The 12195-nt window shown below is 41.1% G+C and overlaps 1 long non-coding RNA gene across 1 annotated transcript; it reads left to right on the forward strand.

The window, feature by feature from the left end:
* The first annotated feature begins 6909 nt into the window (after window positions 1-6909).
* On the forward strand, window positions 6910-7192 carry LOC146704185 (uncharacterized). The gene is made up of 2 exons (XR_014921645.1): window positions 6910-6941; window positions 7021-7192. It is a non-coding gene; the product is annotated as an uncharacterized LOC146704185 (long non-coding RNA).
* The last annotated feature ends 5003 nt before the right edge of the window (window positions 7193-12195 follow it).

Here is a 12195-nt window from a genome sequence, read left to right on the forward strand (position 1 = left end):
CTGACAGGTATAAGTTTTGTGATTTGTCTATGTAACTGTTCACTGCCGAAAACTGTATTTGTACATGTAGCTCATCAAACTCAATTAGCCCCATTTACAAAGGCTTTGTAGTTAAGTTGTTCGAGTAAAGTCAATTTGAATTAGAGATAAAAAAATATTTGGATTAACAAAAGAGAGGGATGAATATTCTATCCTCATACGGGCAATAAAATCCCTGTAGGTGAATATTAAAACAGAAAGCCTGTACATTTGCTCTCATGCACCCATGTTCAGCTGCAATAAAACACAAACTGTATTTAAAACTCTGCTACACTTCCAACATCAGTAGTAGTAACTGTGTCATGTGATGTTACATGCAGACAAGTTGTAACAAATTCCTCAAAATATAATTATGTAACTTTTGTGATACAATGTATCCACTCGTCCCAACTCAGGGTCACGGGGGCGCTGTAGCCTATCCTCATAGGGGCAGGCTTATAGGGTAAAAAGCAGGGTAGTGCATGTGTCACCTGTCTATCACTGGGCTAACACTGAGAGACAGACAAGCATTCACACTCACATTCACAGATATAACCAATTTAGAATTGCCAGTTAACCTAACCAAGTCTTTGGACTGTGAGAGGAAGCCAGAGTACCTGCAAGCTGTGCCTTTTCTCCTCTGTTCTCTGTTCTAAGAAGGTGCAAACCTCACACAGAAAGGTCCCAGCAGGATGCTGGATTCAGACTCAGACTCTTCTTGCTGTGAGCTAACAACCACTGAAACACTGTACTGCCCTCTTCAAGAAATACCTTATAAATACCAACACTGGTGGTTTGCTTTCGGCCGGGGCTCATGTGTTGGGAGTTCGCCTTGTAATCGGAAGGTTGCCGGTTCGAGCCCCGGCTTGGACAGTCTCGGTCGTTGTGTCCTTGGGCAAGACACTTCACCCGTTGCCTACTGGTGGTGGTCAGAGGGCCCGGTGGCGCCAGTGTCCGGCAGCCTCGCCTCTGTCAGTGCGCCCCAGGGTGGCTGTGGCTACAACGTAGCTGCCATCACCAGTGTGTGAATGTGTGTGTGAATGGGTGGATGACTGGATGGCAGCAGACCCCCAGTGTCCATAAATTCCTTTCCCTCTAAACAATTACACACACTCTCAGGCTACAGCTAAGCCAAACTAAAACACTGATAAATCCTTCCTTATCCCTCTGATCTAAACAAATTTAACACATCATATTATAATAATTATTTTCTTGTACTCACACCCCTGAGTATAAACGCCTTCAGTTACCCCTCTGAACCAAGAGTAACAAGCCTGTATACAAAATGTAAGAAGTAGAAAGTACAGAAATGTGTGTAAAAATAGAGGGAGTAAAAGTAAAATGTTGTCAGGAAAATAAATACTGTAGCCAACATAATTTAAAAGGTGCAATTTTGAAGGTCAACAGTCCGTCTTTGGAGTTTAAGTTTGACCACCTTGCGAAATGTATACGAGCAACCATTGCAATCTGTTAGCTAACAAACAGGCTTAGACACGGAGGTGAACTGGGAGCCAATGGAGCTGTTTAAGAACAGGTGTTATATGTTCAGTGGATCTAGTTCTGGAAATAATACGAGCAGCTGTATTTTGAACCAACTGCAGTTTATGGAGGGATTCATGAGGTAGACCATAGAGAAGATAATTACAGTAATCCAGACGAGATGTGACAAGAGCATTGACAAGTATGGCGGTACTGTGTGGTGTGAGTGAGGGACGAAGATGGTTAATATTACGGAGATGAAAGTAGGAAGTGTCAGGAGCCAGTATATAACTTTCTTGAAACAAGAGACATAACCTTAAAGTGGAAATCTTCTGAATTTAAAGCAAGTAGGGGTGTGGCTGTTGATGTTTATGGGCAGTGTTGTGGAACTAGATTACAATCATGCATTATTATATAATGTTGTAGCCCAAACAATGGTCATACTTAAATACACCCTAAAGCATGCCGCGGCATTTTACGGCCCACCGAAACCACCCAACAGTCCCTGACAGACCCACGTGAGGTCAAAGGAAAATGCAGATTCCCTCCCAAATGCACTGGAAGCGACGTTTATGAGATCTGGTAGCTTGTAAGCTAACATTAATAAGAAGATTGCAGCAGGAAATGGTGCTTAGTTTGTGTAAGAACTAACGTTTGAATCGCTGTTACAAGATTAAACATAAAGAGAAAACACAGTCAGTTGTTTTCTGATTATCCACGTGTTTGGTCCACTCTGCTGTGCCAACATGCCCCGAGGAAAAAAGAAGCATCTGATGCACTGTGCAAACCACAACAAGATGGATCAAGGACATTGCAGGAAACTTTTTCTCTGGGCGAGAGTTGTGATGTGCGTGACGCGGCTCAGTTACTCATCTTTTACGTGGGATAATGAAAGTGTTTGAAATGACAGAGGAGCCGGCAGCAATGAATTATAGGGACTACAGCAGTGAGTGATTTGTTCATGCAGGTAAGTACATGCTTGGAAAGGCTTGGGATGAAATGGGACAAATTGGCAGATGTTGCAACCAATGGCTGTCCAAAGGGAAAAATGTTGGATTTTGGAAGCGGATGCAAGATAAAGTTTGTGAAATTATTAAATGGTAATTTCCCATCGCATTATGAGTGCTAAAAATGACCATGTTGTTGATCTTGTAACTTGTTAAAAGAGCAATAAATTGAGTTTTGATCCACTGATGGCTGTAGTCTGTTGGATTTCTATTCTTCTGTGGAAGAGGAGCATTTTCAACACATAAGGAGAAGACGTTGGTTCTCGTAGGCTCTCCCTTCATGTGTGAACAAACTCGCTCAGTCGTGAAGTTTATCACATCACACACTGATGTTCTTACAGTGACGAGCACCTGTCCACTGTCACCCCAGAGACTGAATTGGACTTTAATGCATTACATTAATACATTTCTCTCACTGAACAGGAAGATAGAAGTAAAAGCAGTTTATAAATAAATAAAATTAAGTAGAACTGAGTTCAGCGTGTTGGTTCAGATCTCCACAACAGTTCCAGTTTCTCATGTGGCCTGCTCTGAGCTCTCTCCATTATCATTGTTCAGTTTGAAACTAAAGGGCATGACGGTAGCACTGCTCACTCTGAATGCTGGAGAGAGTAAACTGTGATGCTGTAAACTGCATGCCCCTGCACTCACTGACCTGTAAACAATGATACAACTTATTAGCATTGCTAATTCAGATCACATGGTTGCAACTAGTACTACTTAAATCAGGACTGAAGAAGGAAAACATCTCTCGTTTTAAGGGAATTTGTCTCTGCTGGATGTGGAAAAATATGAGTGTGGGCATCACACATATCCACAGATTGCACTGAGATGAAAGCGTCCAGCATCTGGGAAACATCAACAAATGATGGATAATACCAAGAAATAATAACAAAAGGGTAAGACCAGGAGCCAGTAGACCAAAGAGTTCATTTATTTTACATTTGTACGTAGATGCATCTGTTTTGACTTGTTCTCTTGTCAGTGTTTAAATAAAAGCTACCTCTGCATGCTTGGTTTTACACCGCATGTCCTTCCTGACACGCCCACAAAGGGGATTTGTGTCTCTGGCTGGAACCGAAGCAGCAGCCACTAACCCATTGTTGAGTATCAGGTCGGGCCGAAGCAGCGGATTCACCGACGCGGGAGTGAAGTGAATGCAAAATGTATTACTGAGGATGTTAACAGGGTTTCTCTGTGGGAATCTGAAATGATGGGAAAGAGTGTTAATGTTTCTCTTAGGCAGCTGTGGGAATGAGCGAAATGCATGAATGAATGGTAGTAATAATAATAATTATACATTTTATTTGAGGGCGCCTTTCAAAAACCCAAGGTCACCTTTATTAGAACCCGATTCTTTGATCCCCATGATAGAACAGAGAAAACCCGACTCATAGTGGTCAAACATTTATAATTCTGTATTCAATCATCTTCTGGAAGCGAGAGCTCTGCACATCATAAAATGTGTCTCATATAGGTGTTATTTGGTACTTTACACGTCACACAGTTTCAACAACTCCTTATATGATACAAGTTCCTCTTTTCTGTCTGGCTTCCTGTATTTATTAATATACTTGTATATTTCTACACTAACTTCCTGTTTTTCAGTCTGGCTGAGCACTTAGTTTGTGAGTCAAAAGTGGCCTTGCTTTACAAACCTTCATTACTAAAGTACATAAAACAATATAATAAAGAAAATAAGCACTAAGAATATATTAATCACATGACAGTTCTCCCCCTTTTCGTGTTTCCTAAGAAACACGACATAATTCCTAATTTATCCCATTAAGTTTACTTGCATGTTAAAAGCTAAAATATAACAAAAGAGATTCTGCTAAACAAAACGAAACCTTTCAATTGCCCAAACCTGTCTGTCCCCTCAACGGGTTGTATGTTTTCAAGGTTTCCTTATTATTTTGTCATAATTACTTCTATCCACAACAAATAAGTCAAACTCTAAGACAGCACCTGTGAAATGGGAAATGGCCTAAATCTACTTCCTGCACCCCCTTTTTTACCCAGAATCCCAGTTTAAACCCACTCCTGACTTCCCTCAGTGCTCACTGTAACCTCCGAACAGATACAATTAGCTTTTTCTGGTAAAAGGTCCTCGATTATTTTGTCCACCTTTGGAAACATCCTCTATAGAGTTAACCCGTTTCATCTTTAAAACTTAGTCCTGGTCTCTTCGCCCCCTTTAACGGGTAGCGCATATCCGAACAACACGTTTTCTGGAGCTATGGTTCTCTGTGCTTCTTTTTCGGGTTCCCCTCTTCTCTGGTTGGTTCTGTTCGGTCTGGGGCTCCCAGGAGTCTCGCCACCCCTGTGGTCGCTGTGGTCCTGAAATCTTCTCCTGTAAAGGATAGAAAACAAAAGGCCTCTCTCTGCTACGCCTCGATAATCTACTGTGTTCATCTATTGTTCCCTTAATTATTCAAAGTGGGTTCAAAATGTCATGTTCTGGGCTCTATCATTCATATTAACGTTACTTAATCTTTACTTAATCTCAATGTTCTTTATGTGTGTGAGCAACACTTTTAATTTTATTAAACCCACCCAGGGTCAGATATACACCATCACCATATCAGCATAACTGTCATGGTCTACGGTGGGTGGCTGGAGTTTCCATTAGGCTCCTGAACTGACCTGGGATCCGCCCCTGGGCAGGGCCAACTCCAGCTCCTGCACACCTGGAGCCTATTGCAGGCTATCAAGCCAGAGGGATTTAAACCACACATCGATGTTCACTCACTGCCAGTTCGTCATCAACCCATGTTGGTAACAGGTCTTGTGTTTCAAATTCTCGCTGTGATTTATCTTACTAACAAAGACTCTTTTGTGCTACAGTTGCTGTACCCACCCTGGCTCACTCCACCTCCGGACTCGGGATACCTAGTGATCATTTTGGAAATCCCTCTGTGCCTCACCTGCCTGCCCTCCTGCCATCACACTCCATCTGGAGCCCCGGATCTCAGGTCAGCCTTTCCACGCCACTCAGCCTCCCCTGGATCTTCATCATCCCCCTCTCATAGAGCTGGGCGATAGAACGATAACGATATGTATCGCGATATAACTTTTACTCGATAGAGAAATTAAGCTATCGCGATAGACCTCGCCGCTCTTGTCCTCTTAAAAAAAAAAAAAAAAAAAAAGGTCAGCCAATCCAAATTAAGCAGCGCAGAGCCGAACCAATCACAGCCGCAGCGTCACGTCGCGTGACTTGTTACGTACAGCACAAGTGCCAAGCCGCACGTGTGTTTGTTTGGGAAACAGCGCATAATGGAGGAAATGAGTGTGCCGACTAGAAAAATCAACCGAGCGTGACCGAAGAGAAAACAGATGATGGTTCCAATGCCGGAGAGATTGTCGAAGGGAAGAGCCATAGAAGTTCCGTAGTGGGAAGGTATTTCGGCTATTTCAAGTCTGACAAAAACAGAGTAGCGTGCACTGTAAATGTGCCGAAAGCAAGTCTGGAAATACAATAAACTGGTGCATGCGTCACACTGTGCGCCACGTTATTGTTTCGGTGAAATGAATTTCTACAATACTGTTACTGTTAATTCTACTCTCTGCAGTGTTTAAATGCTTACATATACACACAGTTACTGTCCGTCCACACATACGACTCTGTTCTGCTTCTATGCCCCAGCTTTGTTTACTTTTTCCCACCGAGGCTTCTAGACTTCTGATTGGCCAACATTTCTGCACGGTTAGGAATCTAGCGCCACCTGCTGCTTTGGCATGTTCATAGCAGCGTTTTCCTTCATTTCTGCCTTTATGTGTGGACGGGATTATTTTTTAAAACGAAAACGGAAAATCTCCGTTTTCAAAAATACCCGTGTACGTGTGGACGTAGCCTCAGTCTCTGACTGGAAGCGCTAATTCGTCATTCGGCTTTTGTCAGACTAAAGTAACTGTTAAAACTGTTTGAAAAGCTCAGCTATACAACAAGGAGAGATTGAGAATTTCCTTTTAGTTCTCAGTTTATTTGATATTGACAAAAGTTAGTCAGTTTTGTCTGTTCTTCTGTAAAACAAACTAAGATTTATTTTTAGAATTAATATTTTGTTTCTAAGTGGAATTGACAATTTAGTCTGTTTCGTTTGTTCTATTTTGAAACTTAAACGCTTTAGCGGCTGCCTTTTGTGTAGTTTGCAATATTTGCCTTTATTTATCTGAAAAAGTCTCATGTTCCTTAAGTACATCTACCCTGTTGAACTTATTATGGGAAATAAATATTTAAATAAAAACAAGCTGCTGATTATTTCACATTTTACTTGTGAGCAACAGCACATTTAAATCTTACAAATATAGTTATTTGGCTTATATCGTGATAGATATCGTTATCGCCTGAAATGAAAAGAACATATCGTGATATGAAAAAATCTCATATCGCCCAGCTCTACCCTCTCAAACACTCCAGGTCCCTAACTGCAAGTAAGAATTGCTGCTCTTATACTGGCCACTTCTGAGCTGCCTTCACTACCTGCCTAACTCCTATATCCTCTCCCCTCAGTGTGACTGTTCCCCACTCAGCTCCGTTCCACTTCTCAGGCCTCGTTCCCTCGCCCTAGCCACGTTCCCCTGGGCACGCCACACCAAGGCTCCACGTCTCGTCATTTTCTGTCTTTGCCACGTTTCCCTTTTTTTCCCCCTTGCACTTAACCGTAATAAACTGTTAAATCATCTACTGTCTCCGCTCTGGGTTTCTGCACCTGAGTCCTATTCAGTACCGGCCATCCGTCACCGTGACAATAACTCTCCGCTACAAAGCACACTCCAAAATTTTTGTCTGTCGGGGTTTATGCCCCTTTTTGCTTCAAGCAGATACATAATGTGCAAAAGTTACAGTTAATGACAGTTAGACAAGTTTCCATTATCTGCAACGTTTTTGTTTCAACCGTCTCACCCCCCACACGTTTCCCACACTCCACGCCGTCCCTGCAATATATCAGCTCAGACAGTCACGCTGAACGAAGCTTTTGACCTTCGTAGGGCTGAGTGCTTAACAACTCTTTATGAGCACACGTTGCAATATGTATAAGAAAATGATTACAACTGCTTATTCTAATAAAAAGAGATCAAAGAGACAACAAACATTTTCAATCAGTTAAGCTTAAGAATATAAGCAATTACTCATGTGTAAGTTTTACTGTAGCTAAATGATCAAACACCCAAAAAGTCATAAAATGATCATAAAGCTCCTTATTTCAAATTAAACCCAAAACCCCCCCTTTCTGACACATTTTATGTGTCAAATAAAGAGAAAAAGATATCAATAAAACAATAGATTCAAATAGATTCTAATAAATTAAAATACAAAAACCAACAAATAAAAGCAAAACAAATAAACGGCGCATGATTTTCACACCATCATGCAACGATCAAGGGGGCGGGGCTTAGAAACTATGATTCTCGCAACTGTGGTGTGTATTGTTAACATAGAAAGCACCGTATCATGTCACATCTGACCTCTGACCTCTCCTTGAATGTCAAGAGATTGAACTAATAATATTTCACAGAGGTATTATAGACTGTGTAGATTTATCATGCTCAAAATAAAAGTTAAACTGAAAATCCTACTGCCTGTGATATTAAATCACATTATAGTTTGAATCCAGACTTCTAATCTCATTTTTACAATTCACATCTGCTTTTCCTTCAAATTAGCCCCAAAAAGTGGCATATCTGTAAAGAAAGTACTGTCAGGAGTAATAGAATATTTAATAATCTTTTATTGTTCCTGTCCAGTTATTTAAAAATCACTACCTATTATCCATTGCCTACTCTAATGTTTGTGTAATCAGGGTAAACATCTTTTCACTGCACTACAAACTTGTTAAAGTAAAGAAAAAATTATACAGTAATAATAATACACAGAATACAGTCCTATTACTTTAAAGGTAAATACTGCCTGGAGAGTGAGCTTTCCACTCTCTGAGTGGTTCTTGTTTAAATATAATATTCTAAACTGTTGGTTATAAACACTTTCATGTGCTTTTCTTTTAACTCACTTTGTTATGTCCTCTGACCTTTTGGTTTCTTGCTTATGCAGACTGTAGAGCACTAAAGCCCACATCAAGCCCCTCGGCTAAGTGTTCTTTGCCATTTGGTCCGTCAGCTCTGTTTTTTGCCATTAACCGGATTCAGCATCATTTGATTCTTTTATTTTGAAATGACTCGTGGCAAAGCCAAGAAAGCTTAGTGCTCAAACATTCAGCTTTGGTTTGGAATATATCCAACTGAGTTTAGTGAGAACTGTGTGAATTCTTCACTTACCAAGGAAAAGTGCTTCATTCCTTCCTTTATTGCTTCCTTTAGCAAAGGTAGAGTTGCTAACGCCATCTTTGACAGGAATGCATCAGCTGGAATTTCAGGAAAACGATCACCATGACAAACTGGCCCATGTGAATGTTTGATGAGAGTGTTGCTGATCCGTTGTGAATATTCAACAGCAGGCTGTTAAAGCCACGGTGGAACTATGAACATTACTGTGCTCTAATAAAATCAGCTTCTTGTTAAGGTATCGAATTGCCTGACGAATGCAGATTTATAGAAGCGCTCTAAATCAACATTATGAGCTGTATTTATTGATCAAAGTGCGTTTAAGGTTCTGTATAATGTTGTTTACAAGACTAATGTCTGTTTTTATATTGCCAGCCTTGAGGGTTGTCATGAATTCATTTTTAGTTCAGCTCTGTGGGGATAAGTGATGGATAGAGTGGATTTTTACTCAAAATAGCAGGAAAAAGAAGAAATGATTTGATCCCCCCCACACCGCTGACATCCTCTCTCACGTTTGTTAAGAAATCTGATGTAGTCGGATTCTCTGCTCACCACTCTTCACTTTTCCTCCACACCTTCCCATGACCTCGCAACATTTTCTACTGAGGTCACAGAAAAAGTGATAACCAAACAGAGATGGAGGTCGTTAGTCAGAGAAGGTTGGAGTCTTCTTCCTATTTGTTACTTTGTTTTTTTGGCTGCGTCACTAAGTGTTGACTTGAAGTTTGGACCTTACTTGGACCTGTCATTTCTTTTACTCACTACCTGTTCAACAACACCTCATTGTTTTGGTCTTAACAACACTGGGATTAGGATTCAACTTTATTGTCATTAAACATGTATAAATGCAGGGTAACGAAATACAGTTTGCAACTGATTAGAATTGCAATAGGAGCAGATTACAGTGGGGCAAAAAAGTATTTAGTCAGCCACCGATTGTGCAAGTTCCCCCACCTAAAATGATGACAGAGGTCAGTACTTTGCACCAGAGGTACACTTCAACTGTGAGAGACAGAATGTGAAAAAAAAAATCCATGAATCCACATGGTAGGATTTGTAAAGAATTTATTGGTAAATCAGGGTGGAAAATAAGTATTTGGTCACCTCAAACAAGGAAAATCTCTGGCTCTCACAGACCTGTAACGTCTTCTGTAAGAAGCTTTTCTGTCCCCCACTCGTTACCTGTATGAATGGCACCTGTTTGAACTCATCATCTGTATAAAAGACACCTGTCCACAGCCTCAAACAGTCAGACTCCAAACTCCGCCATGGCCAAGACCAAAGAGCTTTCGAAGGACACCAGGAAAAGTATTGTAGACCTGCACCAGACTGGGAAGAGTGAATCTACAATAGGCAAGCAGCTTGGTGTGAAAAAATCAACTGTGGGAGCAATCATCAGAAAATGGAAGACATACAAGACCACTGATAATCTCCCTCGATCTGGGGCTCCACGCAAGATCTCATCCCGTGGGGTCAAAATGATCATGAGAACGGTGAGCAAAGATCCCAGAACCACACGGGGGGACCTGGTGAATGACCTGCAGAGAGCTGGGACCAAAGTAACAAAGGTCACCATCAGTAACACACTACAACGGCAGGGAATCAAATCCCGCAGTGCCAGACGTGTTCCGCTGCTGAAGCCAGTGCATGTCCAGGCCCGTCTGAAGTTTGCCAGAGAGCACATGGATGATACAGCAGAGGATTGGGAGAATGTCATGTGGTCAGATGAAACCAAAGTAGAACTTTTTGGTATAAACTCAACTCGTCGTGTTTGGAGGAAGAAGAATACTGAGTTGCATCCCAAGAACACCATACCTACTGTGAAGCATGGGGGTGGAAACATCATGCTATGGGGCTGTTTTTCTGCCAAGGGGACAGGACGACTGATCCGTGTTAAGGACAGAATGAATGGGGCCATGTATCGTGAGATTTTGAGCCAAAACCTCCTTCCATCAGTGAGAACTTTGAAGATGAAACGAGGCTGGGTCTTCCAACATGACAATGATCCAAAACACACCGCCCGGGCAACAAAGGAGTGGCTCCGTAAGAAGCATTTGAAAGTCCTGGAGTGGCCTAGCCAGTCTCCAGACCTCAACCCCATAGAAAATCTGTGGCGGGAGTTGAAAGTCCGTGTTGCTCGGCGACAGCCCCAAAACATCACTGCTCTCGAGAAGATCTGCATGGAGGAATGGGCCAAAATACCAGCTACTGTGTGTGCAAACCTGGTAAAGACCTATAGTAAACGTTTGACCTCTGTTATTGCCAACAAAGGTTATGTTACAAAGTATTGAGTTGTATTTTTGTTATTGACCAAATACTTATTTTCCACCCTGATTTACGAATAAATTCTTTACAAATCCTACCATGTGGATTCATGGATTTTTTTTTCACATTCTGTCTCTCACAGTTGAAGTGTACCTCTGGTGCAAATTACTGACCTCTGTCATCATTTTAGGTGGGGGAACTTGCACAATCGGTGGCTGACTAAATACTTTTTTGCCCCACTGTATATACAGACAGGGGTAGAATAGAAGGTAGGAATAGTTATGCACAAATAAGTTAAGTATACAGATGTTAATATTGCTATACAGAGAGCAAATATACAGATGTGCTACAGACAAATGTACAGATATACTGTTGTATTCATTTGTGCAGATACACAGATGTACTATGAACAAATATACAGATGTACCGGTGTGTGGTAAACACACAGTGCTATGAATAGATCTACACTCAAAAAAATCAACTAGGGCATGTGTTTGATTAACAAAGTAGTAATATGTTTACATCACATGAAGAAATCATTTTTATGCTCATTAAATGATTCATTCTTTTTTGTTGAATATAAATCAAAGAAAACTTTGATGAGTTAAATTCGTTCATGGCAATCCAATGAGAATGAGGTCCATCAAACCAACGGCTCTGATAGCGTCATGTATTGCGCATGCTCCACGCCCACCGGATGCGGAAAGGTCCGTTGAGAAGTTAACGAGCGCACGTGGAGTTACTTCTTTGGCATACCTGATAGTGAGGTAAGTAATATTTCTTGATATATTTATTTAGGTTAGTGGAGTGAGAGATAAATACTATTAGTTAAAAAAATTTACCTGTGTAGTGTGGAGATTTATATATAGCAGGGAGGTTGTAGACCCAAGCATTTTTCAAATGTAAGTCGGTGAATTTAATGTTTTTTTTTTAAACTTAACCGGAGTCGCTAATTGTTGCAACAGAGCAAAAACTGATGAGGTTATTTTGGTAAGTTCGTTTTTTTTTTTGTTTCTGTCGACTTTGAATGAGGTTTGTTTCATGGTTATCTGCGTTGGTAGGACTGTTTTTCTTCTCTGGAGTTAGCTAACTTTGAAGAGCGGGAAAGCCGCGTAGAGCCGTTACGTCTTCGCATATAGCT

This window comes from Copadichromis virginalis, linkage group LG7 (genome assembly GCF_057382275.1).
Source record: "Copadichromis virginalis isolate Kocher_CV1m ecotype Utaka linkage group LG7, C_Virginalis_male_GT1.1, whole genome shotgun sequence".
NCBI classification, from domain to species: Eukaryota; Metazoa; Chordata; class Actinopteri; order Cichliformes; family Cichlidae; genus Copadichromis; species Copadichromis virginalis.